Source organism: Phalacrocorax aristotelis, chromosome 1, assembly GCF_949628215.1.
Source record: "Phalacrocorax aristotelis chromosome 1, bGulAri2.1, whole genome shotgun sequence".
Lineage (NCBI taxonomy): Eukaryota > Metazoa > Chordata > Aves > Suliformes > Phalacrocoracidae > Phalacrocorax > Phalacrocorax aristotelis.
Window position 1 is genome coordinate 138,209,248 of NC_134276.1, and position 16,773 is coordinate 138,226,020.

Here is a 16,773-nt window from a genome sequence, read left to right on the forward strand (position 1 = left end):
TTGTTTGGTTTCAGCTAGACCTCTTAGCAACACTCATGGTTACATTAATCATTCAAAGCAGTCAGAATGTTCTCCTTATTTGCAAAACTCTGTGAGATAAGACCATCAGATGCTCCTGCAAGCCTATCTGAAGACACTGTATCTCTGTCTGAAGAGACCCACTCTTAACCCAGTTTTCAATTGTAACATCTTTGCCAACAGTACTGTCTCTGCTGTCCTGCAGCCTAAACATAGTTTTGCAGTCTAAATCCAAAGTTCTGCTTCAGTAAAACCAGGCATTTAAAGTTTTAATCTTCAAGACTGAGAACAAAACCTCTCAACTAGCTGGTGCCATTTCCAGTCAGAACCACCCTTGCTGTAAAGTGTTCCATTTTATAAACCCCAGTCCTTCAGGGCAAACAGCTAATTGTTTAAATGGTGTTGTGCAAATATTCTAGAGGTGAACAATCCCCCAAACACCTGCTGCTGTAGTTAATACTGGTGAATTTACTTCTAGCCATAACATGCATATGTATAATCTCTGTCTGTGAAGAGACATTACGGAAAAAAGTTTTAAAAAGGCAGGAATGTTCAAGCCACCTTCTTCTACCTTTTCTTTACCAAAAAGACAGAAAGAGAATGTGCAGGTAAGTGTCATCTCAGACCAAATGGTGAGACAGTTTAATTCCTTTCAGTATACTCATGTGTCAGAAGACACACATACATAATGGAGGGCTTCTATTTTGTATGGAAAAGTGGCCATGCAGTGACTGGAAGATAAATCACTTCCCAGCCTTGACAATTTTCTGTGAACAAGATTTAATATAAGGCAGCCCACTGGCTGTGCTGCTTGCCTCCCACATGGGCTGTGGAATCCCTCAGAAGCAGGGGGATCAAAACTAGTGCAGCAGCCCCTGCTCCACAGAAAGGCTATTGACTGTTCCAGTTTGCTGTCCTCCCCTCCAGCACCAACTTACTCCGGTGCCCCACACCCTGTGAAAGCATCCAGTGAACGGCTCGGAGCAATAAGCAAGAGCAGAAACAAGTTCTTTCACAAACTGAGATGGCAGTTTATGCCCAGAAGCAAAAGAACTGATAAACCTCATAATACTTTAACCTCGCAAGTTAACTGCAGGTATTATTCCTATTCAAATGTTTAATCCTACCCTGACTCTCAAACTGTTTGCCTCCATGTCCCACAGCAACAAATTCCACAGGTTGATTAGATGCCACTTTAAAGTTTACTGCCTTTCAAGTGCTTTAAACATGTAGTCTTCATTTTACCATGTTGATCCAGCATGAAGAGATAAATGGAAGTGTCCAGTTAATTACAACCCAGTCAGCTCTCATCCTAGTAGAATGATAGCTGGCCACGTAACCAAAAGCTCCAAATGGCAAGGATATTCTTAAACTATGGAAGTAAGAGTTGATGTTCCAACCATCTTGGATGGATGTGAGAAATGACAAGGAATGTGAGGCCAGGTTTTCTTAAGTGGCCTACCCTTGTTCCCAGAGCAATTTTATAACTTGGTTTGGTGGGAGCACAGTGATATATTGGAAGAAACCTCACTTTAATGAAATCCAGAAGTTTATTCCCTCTCTCAAAAACAAGTTAGGATATTGTCATAAATGTATTTTTCTTTTAGAGACGAATTAGCTCCCTCCATAATTAATACAGCTGGACCTATTTGGCTAAGAAAGAGCATTGCAATAGTGGTTTAAAAACTTAGTGATGCTAAGTATGTCAAGTTCTTCAGCACAACTCCTGCTCCTTCTTTGCTCAGGTCAGGATATTCACGTCGTGTGACTCTGCAGAAAAACACAAACATCCATTAGTATTGTTTTTTACCATGCATTTTAATGTCAAAACTACCAGTTCCATTAAACCAGAACTCTTAATGGTTAATTTAGAATAACCTTGTATCATGAAATCACTTCTAAATTTTGAATGGAATTTTCTGTAAAGTTTAGTTTCAGTAATTTAACACTCATCTGGAATATAGGTCAAAACCTTGTTTCACTGAAAAAATATTTATTTAAGTAAGTGGGACTGCTCTGAGATGACAGAAAGGCTAAGCTACAGATCTTCCAATAGACGCACTGCCAGCAATCATCCAAAATAAACTGTATCTAAGTCTCAGTAATGCAGAGAAGAGAACTCCAGTGGAGTGTTAGGCCTAGCCAGCCTAACATACATATATACAGATATGTATATATATAGTCAGGACCTGGGGGGAGGCTGAAACAGATTCAAATTACTACATTTTAAAGCTTAGTAGAACTTCTTTTTTCTTTGTGCAAAAAAATTAACATTGAAATCCTCTTACCGTGTGTCAGAGATTAGACTGCCTGGGAAGGAGGAAAATGATATGAGACACACAAGAGGCTGACCAAATAATTTCAGTGTAGATGATAGCCTACTGATTGGGGCTGTCAGCTGGGACATAAAAAATTGAATTTAAACCTCTGCTAAGTCATCCTCCGCCAACCCACACTAGTGCCCTAAGTAGACAGCTCTTAGCTGTCCCAAGGTGTCTTTGTACGTGTGTGTGAAAATATTTTACAAGGTCTTTTAGTTTTCCTTGGCCTCGCCACTATACAAGTAAAGAACCATTCTTGAACATCAAACACTTTAATGGGATGAAGCGCTCATCTTTCTACTGTTGAAAGCTGTGCACTTTTAAAGCTCAACCTGCTTAAAATTTTGACACAAGGAACTGGCTGTGTTAGTTCTGTAGAGGTTTTTGCTGTGCAAATGGGCACTGAAGTAATAAAATCATCAAAGCAATGCTAGCTATTCAACAATGAGCTGCCATTTGTTGCCAGAGAAACACTGTGTTGAATGAAATGCATTTAGAAAAACATTACTACAAAGGGAAAATATGAGTAACCAACATAAAGCAATGAGCCATGGAAGCTTGTTTTATGAAATGTCTTCCGGACTGTCTCAAAACATTAGACATGCTGACAGAGGTATCAGAGGTTTTTTCTGTTATTTCTTATAGAGGTGGTTTCCATTTTAGATTCATCACCCCAAAACTATATCATCTTGGTCTACCTGTCATATTAAGTTTTTGCATGGAGGAGACTGAAAGTCTGTCATGAGAGAACCTGAAAGAACTTCATTCCAACAAACATGCTCATGGTTATGCCCTTTTTTTTTTGGCTTTTTTTTTTTTTTTTGGTGTGTGTGTGAATACCCTTATCTAGTTCTTCCATATGACTTCCTCCCCCTTCCTTGAAGACAGAGAATGAAATCCTACTCCTTGCACCATATAATACAGGCAAAGAAATTCTCATAAGCAGAGTCAGAAAATTACATTTCAGTCACTTCAGCTGAGCTCTCCAGAATGATCTCTAACCTTGAAGTCTCTTGGTTTTTTAAATCCACAGACTTGAAATATAACATAGCCTAAATGACTTATGATGAACCAAAAATTCAGTTTGCAAATAAGCAGCTTTATTTACAGCATGCCATTTTTTGCAAGGGGCTTGCAAATTAATCTGCTGATAGTGTGGGCTAGTACAAAAGTAATACTTTCTCCAGCAGGAGCAAGAAGACAGCAGAAAAGAAATGTGCTTCTTTAAAGCATGAGGGTCTTTTCCCTCAAGTGTTCCTGGAGTTACACAACTTTGGTTTTGCTTGGGTTGAGAAAATATACTAGGAATCACATAGAAGCACTCTGTAAGCCTCATTAGCCTGCTGGGTGATTTTAATAACCTGCAAATATTTCATTAGTTAAAGGTTTTCTCCTTACCAATGAAATTAAGGAGGTATACAAGCAAGTCTGGTCATACTGGCAATCCATGTAGCAGCATACAGATGTGATTTTGGTCACCTGCATGGAATAAATAAGTGTGTTGTCATATTCTCTTCTGTAGAGATAAGCAACGTATACAATATCAACACCAAGGGGCCTAGAAACATGGAAGCTTGAAACCATTGCACTTGCCTGTTTTGTTTCAAGGGTGTAGGGTAAGTTGCAAGTTTAACAAAGTACATTTTCAAGTAAAACGTGGAGGAAAAGAGAAATTGCAAGTGGGTATGAACTCCCACCTGGGCATGGAGCTTTCTTGATTAGCCAGTCAACAGACTGGGAAGGTAGAATAAAACAAACAAGACCTAATTCTCTTACTCCTTGTATCTTAATTGGCTGTGAAAACAGAGACTGCAAAACACTCATCAAATAGTAAAAACACTGACTCATAGCAAATCTTTTTCTTTCCTTCTCTTTTTTTTTTTCCATCTTCTTTCAAGCCTTGTTAGCTAATTTACGTGTCAACCTACCTTGTAGAAACGCTGTCAACCTTATAACATTGTTTCCATTAGAGTGTGCACTTTTTCATTTTGGTGACTGTCCTTAATAAAAGTGCCATCAGAATTAAAACACATGAGGGTAGGATTATGTCTAACAACATCCATTACTTTTGCTTGAGGAAAATAAACTGCTGTTGTCACTTGATAGATACTTAATCTGTTACAACAGGATATTTTTTTTTTCTGTAATTCTGCTTTTACTGACTGATGCATATTCTCCTATGACGCTTTCCTGGATAATTTTTCCTCTGGCTATGTGTATTGGTCATCAGCAAAGAAAATAACATTCCAGGCACGCAGCTGGTTCTGACACATTGCAGGCACGACATCTGACCCCTTGCCAAGCCATCAAGTCTGTTCTGTAGTGCCATCATACCTCAAGGAACTGCTCTACCACCTCTGAAGTAACCCAGAGGCTAATCTAGATAGCTCAGAGGAAAGATGAGTAGCCTATCAAAACAAAGTGAAACAAGAAGACACATTAATCTGACCAAATCTTATTGCCTAAATACTTTTGGTAGAGAGCACACAAAAAGTCAAGCAATTCTAGATGTGATCTTTCTCCTGTACTTGGAGCGCACCTGAATAAAAAGCTTTAGTATGATCTTGCTGTTGAATGCTACTGCCCAGGGAAAGGTTGTTGACAATATAAACATGTGACAATGCCCAGAGGGGGATGATAATTAGAATCACAGGCCAAAGGACAGCAGCAGGGCTAGGTGGAGATCCACTATTCAGATCTTTCATTGTTTTTATTTCACTCTTGAAAACCCTTCATTACAGTTACCTTCATGCTTATCAATGACATGGGAAATTTGCTGATAACCCAACAGTCCACTGAAAGCACTCCACTTCTTGTTCCTGTACCAAGTGAAGCCCAGCCCAAATTTCAGTTATGCCAGAGGAAGTATTGTCTCCCAAGCATCTCTGAATTGATTTAGGCAGCCGAGGGAGAGGGATTATTCCAATATTCTCATTACAATCACACATATTTAGTGCTACATGGTCTGCCTCAAGCATCCAATAACTATGAGTAAGCACTCTGCTGCCACAGAAAATGGTGAGATTTAGTTTCTTTGAAAACACAAAACAGCAGCAATGGGTTTTGTCCATGTTCAGATTTTAACTTCCACTAACTTGCTTGTGACATTTAGTTTTGTCAACTCCTGCAAATTTGTATAAAGTGATCTTTGGCCTCAGGATCCCCACATGAATTAGTTACACACTCCTTCAACCCTATGACAATTCCTCAATGCCCAAAGAAATCTGCCCTTTGTGTCCACTACACATCTGCTGCTTCTGCATCTGCAACAGATCTTCACCTTCTGACCAAACCTGGGAATGGTATTTTCCAGAAGATTTCTCTACACCTCACTCAATGCCAAGGCAGAAGTAATTACTTGAGAGGTATTTTGTCCCATTTATTTCCTGGAATGGAAATTAAAGGAGGATGGCGAGTAGGGAAGAGAGAACTAGAGTGTAAACCAACTCATTTTTTTTGTATAGTGATGGAGCCAGCTCAGCTCTCCTAAAATAACGGGTAGTTTCTGTTCCACTCCTATCCCAGGAAAATAACCTCAGATGCTGTGTCTCCTTTAGATTTTCTAGTAGCTTGAACAAAATGAATAGAGGAAGGGATGGCTTAGCCTCCTGCAGAAACCTTCACTGACCGCTCTTCCCCACAAGGCAGCCAGTCAGAAGCATCCTGTGAAAAAGCCAGCTGTAGACTGCAGCTTGGCACAGCTACCTGACTGCTAGCAGCAGGGGTCAAAGACATATGATTAAGGTGAGAGGTTCACCAGCTGGCACTGCTGCTAGAATGAGCTCAGAGATCAGGGTGGTTCCAGATGGAAGTAGCTGCTGATGCTATTAATAAATCCTGTGCTTTCTGTCCAACCCTCCAGCTCCATTCTACTCCCCAAATATCCAGCTAGACTAAAAAGTAGATTCAGGTTTCTTTGCACAACTCTAGTGATAGAAAGCAAGAGGAGCCAGCCCTGCATAGCATTCTTGGCCTAAGGAACTTTCCTGAATGGCCAAGGGAGGGCATCATGACCCAAAGCTCTCCCAGCCTCTGCATGACAGGCATGGCTGAGGAAGAGGCAAGTGCCTTGGGCTGAGGCAAATTAATTTAGTCTTGTGGCTGTTCCAATTCACCCTAAGCCAAGTGGGGATCTAGCCTAGCTGGGAGTATCAGTGTGTGGCATAAAGCCAGCTGTGCCATCCCCTTCTGTAGGGTTCCAAAGCTGGAATTCAGATTTTATTTGGCTGGGTTGCTGTCCTCCAGCATTGCTAGGCCGGACATCTTTTTTAGATATTACATTTTACATGTATGTTTTAAATAAATAGCCTGTATTTTAGGAGCACTTAGCCATAAGTATATAAACTGCTCTGAGGTTTACCCCATTGGAATTAGAATGAACCTAATTCATAATTCAGACATCAGGCTAGAAACAGCTCAGCTTCGCTCCACGGACCTATAGCTTGATGTCTGAACTGCCCACGAGACGCCCTCTAATCCCAATAGCTGTAACCTAACCTCAGAGTGGTTTCTAAACTTACTAAATAAATATACTTTTTAAAGAGGAATGCACCATATTTATTAGGGTTTTTGCTCTGTTCAGGAAGACTATCATTTTAGAACTGTTCCTATGAGAGAAGCTGTGGAGAGACACAACTATATTCAAGAAAAATTTCAAAGCATACATCCATTTTTTTTTTAAAGGAAAAATTCAGCCTGCTCTATTTAACAGAATACATGAAGTATCTGAAGATACATATTCTTAAGCTATACAGAGCAACTTCCCATAAACACTTACCCATGCAAAAACTTCTTGCATGAGTAGCCATACTGAATTCACTATGACTGCCCACTTTAGAAGGTTACCAAAGGATGGGCCTAAGCTGTCTACTCTTGTGTCCATTTTTCAGTCAGTGTTTTTTTCTGTATGCTCACACATGGTAGCCAGGTAAATTAAAAAAATATCTTCCCAGTTAAACTGGAGTGACTGCATTTAGTTTTTCATTAAAGTGTGCATTCAAACTTCACCCCCACTTTGTATCAGAATCTTGTTCACTATCATGAATTATTTTATAAGCATCAATGTACGAAGACAGAAAAGCTGAATTTTCAAAACAGTGTTTTTGCAAGAGGAAGGAATACGTTAATAACTTGAAAGTCTGGCTGTCTGATCAGATCATGGCTTTCAGATTTGATCTTCATTGATAATTTTTCAACTTCACTCAACACTTCATATACAGGAAAAGGGCTGTGCGGCAGGGACTTTTCTGAATGCCTTAATACCACAAACTGTATCTGGTCAGTCTGTCTGCTCTCCATGTGTGCCTGGCTTCACAGCAAATAAATGCCAGAAATAGCATTCCTACAGGATTTCCAGTTCAAAAGCCACAAGAATTCTCTTTCTCATGGTATGGCACCGTGCAATAAAATGGTGTCATCTGGAAAATTACAGTCTTGGAAACAAATGTTTTTCCCTCTTCACTGATTTAAATCATCTAAAAATAGATGGGTTGTCACATAACTTTTATATTTGTCAGGGGAGCCCCTCATTTCATCTTGTGACAGTACAAGAAACGTATCCCATAACAAGACAGACAGATCTTCCTAGGGAATCCCCTAGGAATATGTTTTTTTCTTCAATTGTGCAAACTCCTCAGAAATAAAACCTGAAAGCAATTCATCAAAGGTTGAGAATCCATTCAAGGTCACTCCAAGAAATTATTTCAGTGAGTATTTATATAGCACAAATTTAGGGGGAGAAAGAAGGAAATGTCACGGACGAAACTTCTTTTCAGTTCTTTCTGTTTTCTCAAGTAAGATTTCTTAAAATTGGCTCCATATAAAAACAGACTGTCACATTTGTTGGCTGTGAGAAACATCATCTTAACCCATCTCTCTGATCAGCACAACTGAGCCATTCTTGAACTATGTTTATCTCTTGACTTCAAAAAATCGGAAAATCGTGCAGGTGGGAAGCCATGGTGAATTAAACATAAGAAACTACAGCTTCTCAATGTTCAAGTGATCAAGGAATAATCCTTGAGCTGATAACAACTCAAAATAATTATAAGGGATTATTTATTTTTTAAGGAAGGTCACCAAACTATCAAATCCACCGGTTTGTTCTTCCTTATCCATTATTTCTGACTTCCTTCCTCAAACTTACTATAAAAACAGCTTCGCAACTCTTTTGTCAGCATTTGAAGCCAGTGTAAGCACAGATGTTTTTCAAGGGGTTTCAAAACATCACCTGCTCTCCCTTAAATCAACCAGTCATGGATCAGCAATAGTTCCAATCTCCGAAGTCAGTACTTTCTGACTTTTGCAGAAGCTCAAAGAAGCAGCATGATCCCCATTTTGACAGTGTCTTATTCCCATCTTTTTTTGACCATTGTTGCGTGATCAGCAAAAAAGCTTGAACTATAAACTTCCTCCTTACAAGTCTAGCTCTTTCTTTCCATCTAACAGGATTCATGCTTTCACTATTAAGAGTTCAAGGGTTCAGGCCACTTTGATGGTCTGAAGCTGCACAGACACAGAAACTCTGGCAGTCTCTTGAATATTACATTTGCAATTCTATATATAATCTATATCACATCAAGGATCAGAGATTCCTTATAAGCAAAGTCAGTAATAAATTGCAGTGTCTGAATGTGTCTTTGCAGTTTTCAGTGACTCACTTCTGAGAAATGTTGATGACAGAGGAAAGAACAAGTTTACAGGCAGAGAGTAGAATATCAATTATCATGACTGGCATGCTAAATTTCAGGTAATGAAAGCGCATTGCAACAACTAAAAAGAGTGTACACCAATTAAAGGCTGAATTGTTTTTCTTCTGGTGATGACCCTATTATTACCTCTTTCTACCCTAATAAAATGATATATGCAAACAAAACTCTAATACACCTTACAAAACTTTTAGCCTCTCTTTCTTTTAGAAAAGAATGCTGTTTTCTTTGTTGGCACCTAGCTTTCTGATAGCAGTTCTATCACTGTTTAGCAGTAATATACGCTACAAATTGCCCTATAAACTCTAGAATCAAAAGACATTAAAATTTAATTTTTCTAAGTGGGAAAACCTGCCATTCCTTAGAGCAAAAGTCCTTTGCTGAAAGTACTTCCTTGCCCAGCCCCAATAATTAACATCTCCTGGACTGAAAATAAAACACCTCTATTTGGCACACATAGAAGAGAGATTTGCATGCAAGCTTTCTTTCACATACTTTTGTTCAACAGCTGTATACAAGATCAGCCAGGACAGGCACATAACATGCTTTCACATGAAATACACATGTGAGCCATAAGCCTGCTAGAAATTCCCAGAACCACAACATTTCACTTGTCATATTACTTGGCTTCATTCCTACACTGATGGAGTATCAGCTTCAGAGCCTCACTAGGAAAAACAGGCATCTTACATTTTGGTTTCAGGCATTTGATCACCCACGGTAACAGCAATATTGTAGCCATGTTTTAACCATGTATCGTTACATCTTTACTTATTACTTTCTGGGAGGTTATCTGGGAGTTACTAACAGTGGACATATCCTTCTCTTACAGGTGACAGAAAAACAATGGCTGGTAATGGTTCCAACACAGGAAAAATTGCCCAAAAATCTGTATGGAAAGAAAGCGCTGATGACCAGATTTTAAAAAGTAATTAAGCACCAGAATAAGCAGGCAGACACCTACCAGGATTTTTAGATGACTGGATTTTTAATAAGCCAAAAGCTTTTAAAAATCTAGTCCCTTTTAAGAAGTGGAAGATATAATTAAATAAGCCTAAAAGCTTGGTTACTTTTTGTGAATATTCTTTCTGTTTGACTGCGTTCCTTCTCTGCAGACCATCTGTAATTGTGCCTTGGGGCATGTCCACTCATCTGGGAAAGATTGAGGGCAATGAAGGAATGAGCAAAAACTGTGCTGCTAAAAGCTTGTGAAGGTCAAAGCGCTTTCACCACAGCTTCCCACCCTCCCAAGCCAAAACTCGAGAGTATTCGTGTGGGAGGACAATACTATTTGCAAAATCAGTAGACTCAACTTCTTGGCCTCTCAGAGCAGCGTAGCTTTGGAGCAGAGGGCTAGGAATTAGAGGGAGAAAAAGAAGGGACATTGAGCCATTCCCTGCTCCTTGACCTATAGCACAGACCCTAGCCCCAGCTTAAATATTTGAAACCATCCATAGAGCTTTATTGCCAGATCCCACCTCATTCTCGAGCAAGGTCACCTCTGCAAGGTCACCCCTTTCCTTTCTGCCTTTCAGTCACTATGACGCAAGGGCTCACCATCCGCAAGAGGCTGATGTAGCAGCAGGACTGGTAACTAACTGATGGGAGGATGAAGCTCCAAGCTGACAGACAACATCAGCATCTCCTGGAAAGCAAAGAGGAAGAAACTGTGAGAAAGAAAAGAAGCTCTCTGCCACTCTGAGCTAATCTCGTCACCGGAAGGAAATACCCGCAGTGGAGTGAATATATCTGGTTGCATAAATCAGCACCAAAGAAGGTGTGTGTCCAGGTGGACCTAGAAGTGGATGGAGTACCTTTGTGAGGGGTCCCTCCATGAAGATCAAGAGTTGGATTCAACTGGGATTTTTCTGGTCAGAGCACAGAAATATCTCAAACGTAGATGTTACGCAGTGCCAATCACAGACGATATTGTGCTAGCTGGAATTTGTGAGCATTTCTGAGTGTAGCCATACACAAAGCCTTTCTCCTGGTTGCAAACAGCGCCCTGCTACCAAACATTAGCCTGATGGCTTCCTGCAGGGAAAAAAAGGAACATAAGGAAGGGACCTGCTTTTAGCCATGTAAGTGTCTAAGCATTGAATAGTTAGACTGAGCTTGTATCTTTGCTTTTATTCCAGGTCCACCATAATCAGCATAAGTCTCACAGCACTGAATTGCCGCTTCATTTCCTAATACAGGTTACTTAACTATCATGACATGCTGTGACAGCTCTGAGCATGTTCAAGCAGTTATTATTACTTGGAAAAAAATACATCAAAAATGTATTTTAATTATGGAGGGGTTGCATCTTCTTCACAAGAAAGGCTGTAGTGTGAGTTGTCAATTCTGTACAAACTAAGTGTTCATATCAGAAGTATTGCTACTTCAGAAAATGCTGAAAGCATTTGAAAGCAGACCCAAGTCCACTCAAGAAAGTCAGTAACTACCTTATCATAAGTCCCTGCTGGGCTGACATAATTTTGCCTTTGTGCAGGCATTGTTGTTCAATAATTTAGTGCATGCTGCCGAATTTGAGATTAAATATATATTCAGCTCATGTCTATACACATCCTGCCAATGTGAAAACCCGTGTACTCTAGAAAAAAAGCAGAAGGAAAAAGCATTAAGCAGCAGGAAGAATCCTGTACCAAAATAAATGTTTTGCTCATTAGATTGTATTTTTGTCCATGTTACTGAAAAATGGAAACAACAAAATGCAGCTTGTTACAACGCTTTCAAGCTTTCTGCGTAATCAAATCTCCTTGAAGAAAGGTATGCTAGTGAAGAAATGGCTGAAATTTTCAGATCATTGTCAGAAGTCTAGAAATATGTTTAACCAGTGGTGGAGTTGTCTGTCTAAAGAATCTGAATTTACAAGAAATGTCGATCAATAGCTTATGGTTCTGTAAATTTTAAGTAAAAATAACTGTGCTATGGACAGACCAGAGTCCACTTCAGCTTTCAGTGATGACAATAAAGGCTTTGATATCATTTAGTGAGAACATGACTAGGCCCTGAAAACCACAATCAGCCAGTCTATAACCTACTGAAGTCCCTATGCTTACACAGTGGAGAAAGCCAAGCACCTCTGAAGGCCTCTGAAGTGTGGTTCAGGGGACTGAAATAAACTAAGGGTGGAGACATTGAAAAACAGCCGATAGGAAAAACTATGCACTGGCACTCGTGGGATTTAGGCTGCCTGATTATGGCCTTAGTGTGTAGGCACCTTGCCATTTAGTTTGCGTGCATGTTTCTGAAGACTGGCAGTGCTTGACAGAAGTGTTCTAACTGTCTTCTTTTGAGTGACAGGGATCTCTGTTTTGGAGCTGCAGTACCAGAGTTGCAGCCCTGCTCTTCCAGGTGCCTGGGTTGTCAGTTGCTTCCCCACAGTTATAGAAAAGTTAATCATTTTCATAACTTAAAAATAAGAGAAGTGCACACTCCCACACTCAGTGTAATATCACTGACCACTTGAATGTTTTCTAAATATTTGCAATAGGCACTTTTAAAATCAGGAGTTCTTATAATTGCTTTTAATACATACTTGGATTCCTACTTCTGTATATCTAATAAAGATCTTTTGGACTAAAAAATTGGGAAGAAAGACAGACCAGGGAGGTTTTTAAAAGTAGAAAGCATAAAATGTAAACAAAATTTACATCATTGGAAAAAGAGACAATTCTCTTAAGAACTGCAATGGAGACATTCATTGTTGGTCTCAGAACTGAATTGGCTAACCTTCAAGAAGCAAAAGAGACTCCAAATCTGGTAAAGCAACTCCTCATCCTGCATTCCCCCAACAAAATGCCCCCCTGAATTCAGAGGAATTTTCCAAAGGAAGGAGCAGAGGAAGAGAAAGTTTGCCAGAGGTTACATAGGGAATTTGCACCAGAGCCAGGAACGAAGTTAGCTGCTTGCTAAGGAGTTAGATGCAGGTCCTATCCATTAGACCACAGCAATCTCCATCTTTAGATAGATCAAGAGTAAAAGCAGTCAAATAACATCCATCTCTTCACTTTCCTAAAGGGACTGAGATTGCCAGATAAAAAGTAAGACATGCTCAAAAAATTATTTGCCAACATTTTCAGAGATTGTGCAGGTTTCTGCCCCAGCAAAGGATTAAAAACACGGTACGCCATTGTTTCGACTGCATTGTATTTTACTGAGTTTTATGCATACCTTTTTGCTGCATTAGGTAGATCTCCTGCCTTCTCTTCACGCTGCCACAGATCTGTAATGGAAACCAGAAGCCATAATCCAACAGCTGAAGACCCACCTTAGCCTAAGGATCCCTAGTTGTTTGTGCCACTAAATATTTAGAGCCAGCCAATAGTAAATACTAGGGAGAAGGATTTAGGTGGAATTTAAGGATACGTGAACACAGTCTCCAGTGATGATCTGGAAGAAAAAGTTAAAAAGTATGCCTCCTGCTGTGGTGAAGATAGCTATTGAGTCCTGAACCCATGCCATCACTTTGAAACAAAACTAAGTCAGTGACAGCAATAAAAAAGGGGTTAAAAAGAGCTAAGCTCTTCCAAACCTGTATGTAACTTTAAACCAAATATTAACAGAAAAAAACCCTGGCATTTAAGTTGGCGCTTAAGTCTAGTTAATGAGGAGTTCAGATTTCCATTCTAACCCTCTTTTTCTGTTGCTTGTAATTTTCTCAAATAAACTCCATTTTGGGCTGAAATTTTCCATGCTTGAGTTTTTTTTGGAAAGTTTATACAAAATCAGTTAAACAGTTTATTTATGTTAGCACTGAAAACAAAAAAAGCCACACAAAAAATTTTTCCATGTATGTTCTGATCAGACTTTTTCTGCTCAAAGAACTCAAAATCAGCCACAGTAAGGAATTTCTAAATTTTGCTTGTATGTATCATTGATCTCAATAAGTTTAAGAAAAACAACAACAACAAACAAATACAAAAACCGGAAGCCAAATCTGGACATTGACAAATTTAGTGTTATAAGTCTTTTAAATTTCATTTTCAGGATGTAACTGAAGTACTTTCTGCCTTTCAAGATGTAGTCTGAAAATTTATAAATACTTAGAGTGGAATCTTCACCATTAGCCTAACAATGCACATTGGATATGTCCACACAGCTCTGAAAGGCAGTTTTAAGTGTGTCTAGTAGCATAACATGCATTATATCCTGCCTCTATGGCTGTATCATGGACTGCTTTTCTTTTTTTTTTTTTAATCAATTGAGTTAAACTTACCTGAGATTGTGCCAACCAGCCTTGTTGGCAAACTGAATTCCACTAGTAGAGGTTGTGCTTCGGCTGTACCAGTCTCAAGTTCTCTTGTAAGTCCATAAATCTAGTTTTAATTATCTTAAAGGCACGGATTTCAGTGGGAAAAGATAAGGTCCAGTAGGGCAAGTTATCTGAAGCAGCAACTCTTCCTATGTGCCAATAATTTGTCCTTGAAAATTATCTACAAAGTCAGTGTATGCACACTTCAATATGGTCCTTTTTGGAGAAGCAAATAAGTCTTTTGGTCTAATTCATTAAAATATCTAAACACATGCATAACTATACCTGTATATTCATGTGTATATACATATAGCTATACAAAGTATATATGTTAGTTGGCTAAACATACTTCACTGAAAGTAGTTGTTTCCTTGCTGACATGAGGTCAAGAAAAGGATGTCAAAATATAGTCTAGCAGAGGTTTTGGTATGGCAAAACACAAGACACTAGCTATGCAAAACACTTTGAATATGTGTGATATTTCTTAATGCAGACAACCAACCAAAGCAAGATAAATCAATTTCCCTACTGGCAACGTAGAATATCCTTTGTTTTATTCACCACTAAAAATGTTGTTATTAATGGCTGGGTATGTTCAGCATGCTTGTGAAGAATGTGTTTCAATCCTTCTGATGAACGATCTATACATAGACTAAATAGTTTATTTCCACTGAGAAATCTTGCTAGTTGGTAACAACAAAAAAAAAAGAAAAAAAGGGTGGTGGGTGGGGCGGGGAAGAGGTCATTATTTGCAACCTCCAGCAGTCAGGAAGAGTTCACTTCCTTTGTATTGTACTTTCTTACTGCAGGCAGGCGTTTCATTTCTGGGAGAAAAAATCACAAACATTATTCTCATGAATGAAAATTCTGTAATTCATTGTAGACTAGTCTGTATGAAGCTTCTCTCTTTCTCTGATATGCACAATGATTAAAGCCTCCTTTTAGCAGCGGGAATATTGAACAGAAATATCACACTGAACACAATTCACAAATGAAGTTACTGGGTCACAGTTACACAGAGCATATCAGTGGCAGTATTCCTGCTATATAAACTCACAACATTGGCAATAGGTCAGCTAAACACTTAAGCACACATACAACATATGCACAGGCATTTTTGCTCAACTTTTTTACTCATGCTGATATTCTATTGTTTTTAAATAGGAGTCTTATTACAGCATGTCTCTGAGCAGTTTGGAAGAAGAGAAAACAACGGGGAATGGTGCTGCCTTTGGGTAACCTGCTTTCACAGTACTAGTAAGTAAACGATGTTTGGCAAGATCTGATGTGAAGGAAATGTATTAATTCAAAACACAAAAAGCTCCTGTAAAAAAATCCATATCAACATATTTTGCTGCCTTCATAGTAAAAAAAAAAGAAAAAAAACAGGCAGACTGTCTGAACCACAGACTCCCCTCAGTCTCTGAAGCCCACAGACACACTTTGTACAAATATATGATCTTATATACAGACACACAGATACTCCCCCCCTTCCCTTACTACATTGCTGCCATACTTACTCACAAAGGCGGTATGTAGGCTGTACATAGTAAATACAGGCACTGCAACGTATCTTGGCACACACAATACTGAGCATTGGCACAGACACACATGAGGATGTGCACATTATTCCTGAAGCCAAGAAGTGAATAACACATTAACAGGAAGCAAAAAACCACCATATTCTCTTTACATTAATACTACTTGACACTTCCAATGGGACCTCGAATCCAAGAAACTAAAGCTTTCTCCAAACACAGCGAAGACTACAAGTCACTCATGTTTCCTTGATAAGCACTATAAGCCCCATTGTATGGACAGAAAAGCTGAAGAGCATGGAAGTCAGAGTAACTGGCTTCCCTCTCAGTGCACACAAATCGATGGCAGGGCTGGAAATAGATTAGACTCCTAATTCTTCAGTGAATCTCATTCCTACAAGACAGTCTTGCATCACTAGCTGAATGCAGATCCGAAGAAGTGTAATGCACAATGGCTACCTTCTTGCAGTCACAGGACATACCCAAACAGGTGGTAAACTAAACAAACCACGGGCAGCGACAGGAATAGAGCAGGAGGGCACAGGAATTTTGCCAATGAATTGGCCAGTCCCGGATCCACAAAACTTCCTTTATCCTGCAATTCCTCCCACACTATATCAGCCTCTACCATGGTCTGATTTAGCAGAGAAAACCCCTCTTAAAGGGTTGGGAGAAGCTCAAAGGATCCAGGAGGTGGATGGGGAAGGAATGCACCCTACATGCAGGGACCACTTTGCTCAATTCTGCCCATCTAAACTGTGTAGCCAGGGACTTTTCTGACAGTTCACAATCAACTGTACTCTACTCTCTTTCCTCACACTGCACTGGAAGCACCACCTAGTCAGCCACTTTTCTTCTCACGTGTCCTTAACATAAGTCTCACATGGTAGAATGTGTGGCATTTTTGGTACCTAGGAGAAATATATATG

The 16,773-nt window shown here is 39.4% G+C and overlaps 1 long non-coding RNA gene across 1 annotated transcript; it reads right to left on the bottom strand.

Moving 5' to 3' along the window:
- Positions 1–1,203: 1,203 nt before the first annotated feature.
- Positions 1,204–14,801, bottom strand: LOC142052172 (uncharacterized). The gene is made up of 5 exons (XR_012658748.1): positions 13,226–14,801; positions 10,861–11,080; positions 10,604–10,691; positions 3,738–3,818; positions 1,204–1,788 (listed from the first exon to the last, which is right to left on the bottom strand). It is a non-coding gene; the product is annotated as an uncharacterized LOC142052172 (long non-coding RNA).
- Between the last annotated feature and the right edge of the window lie 1,972 nt (positions 14,802–16,773).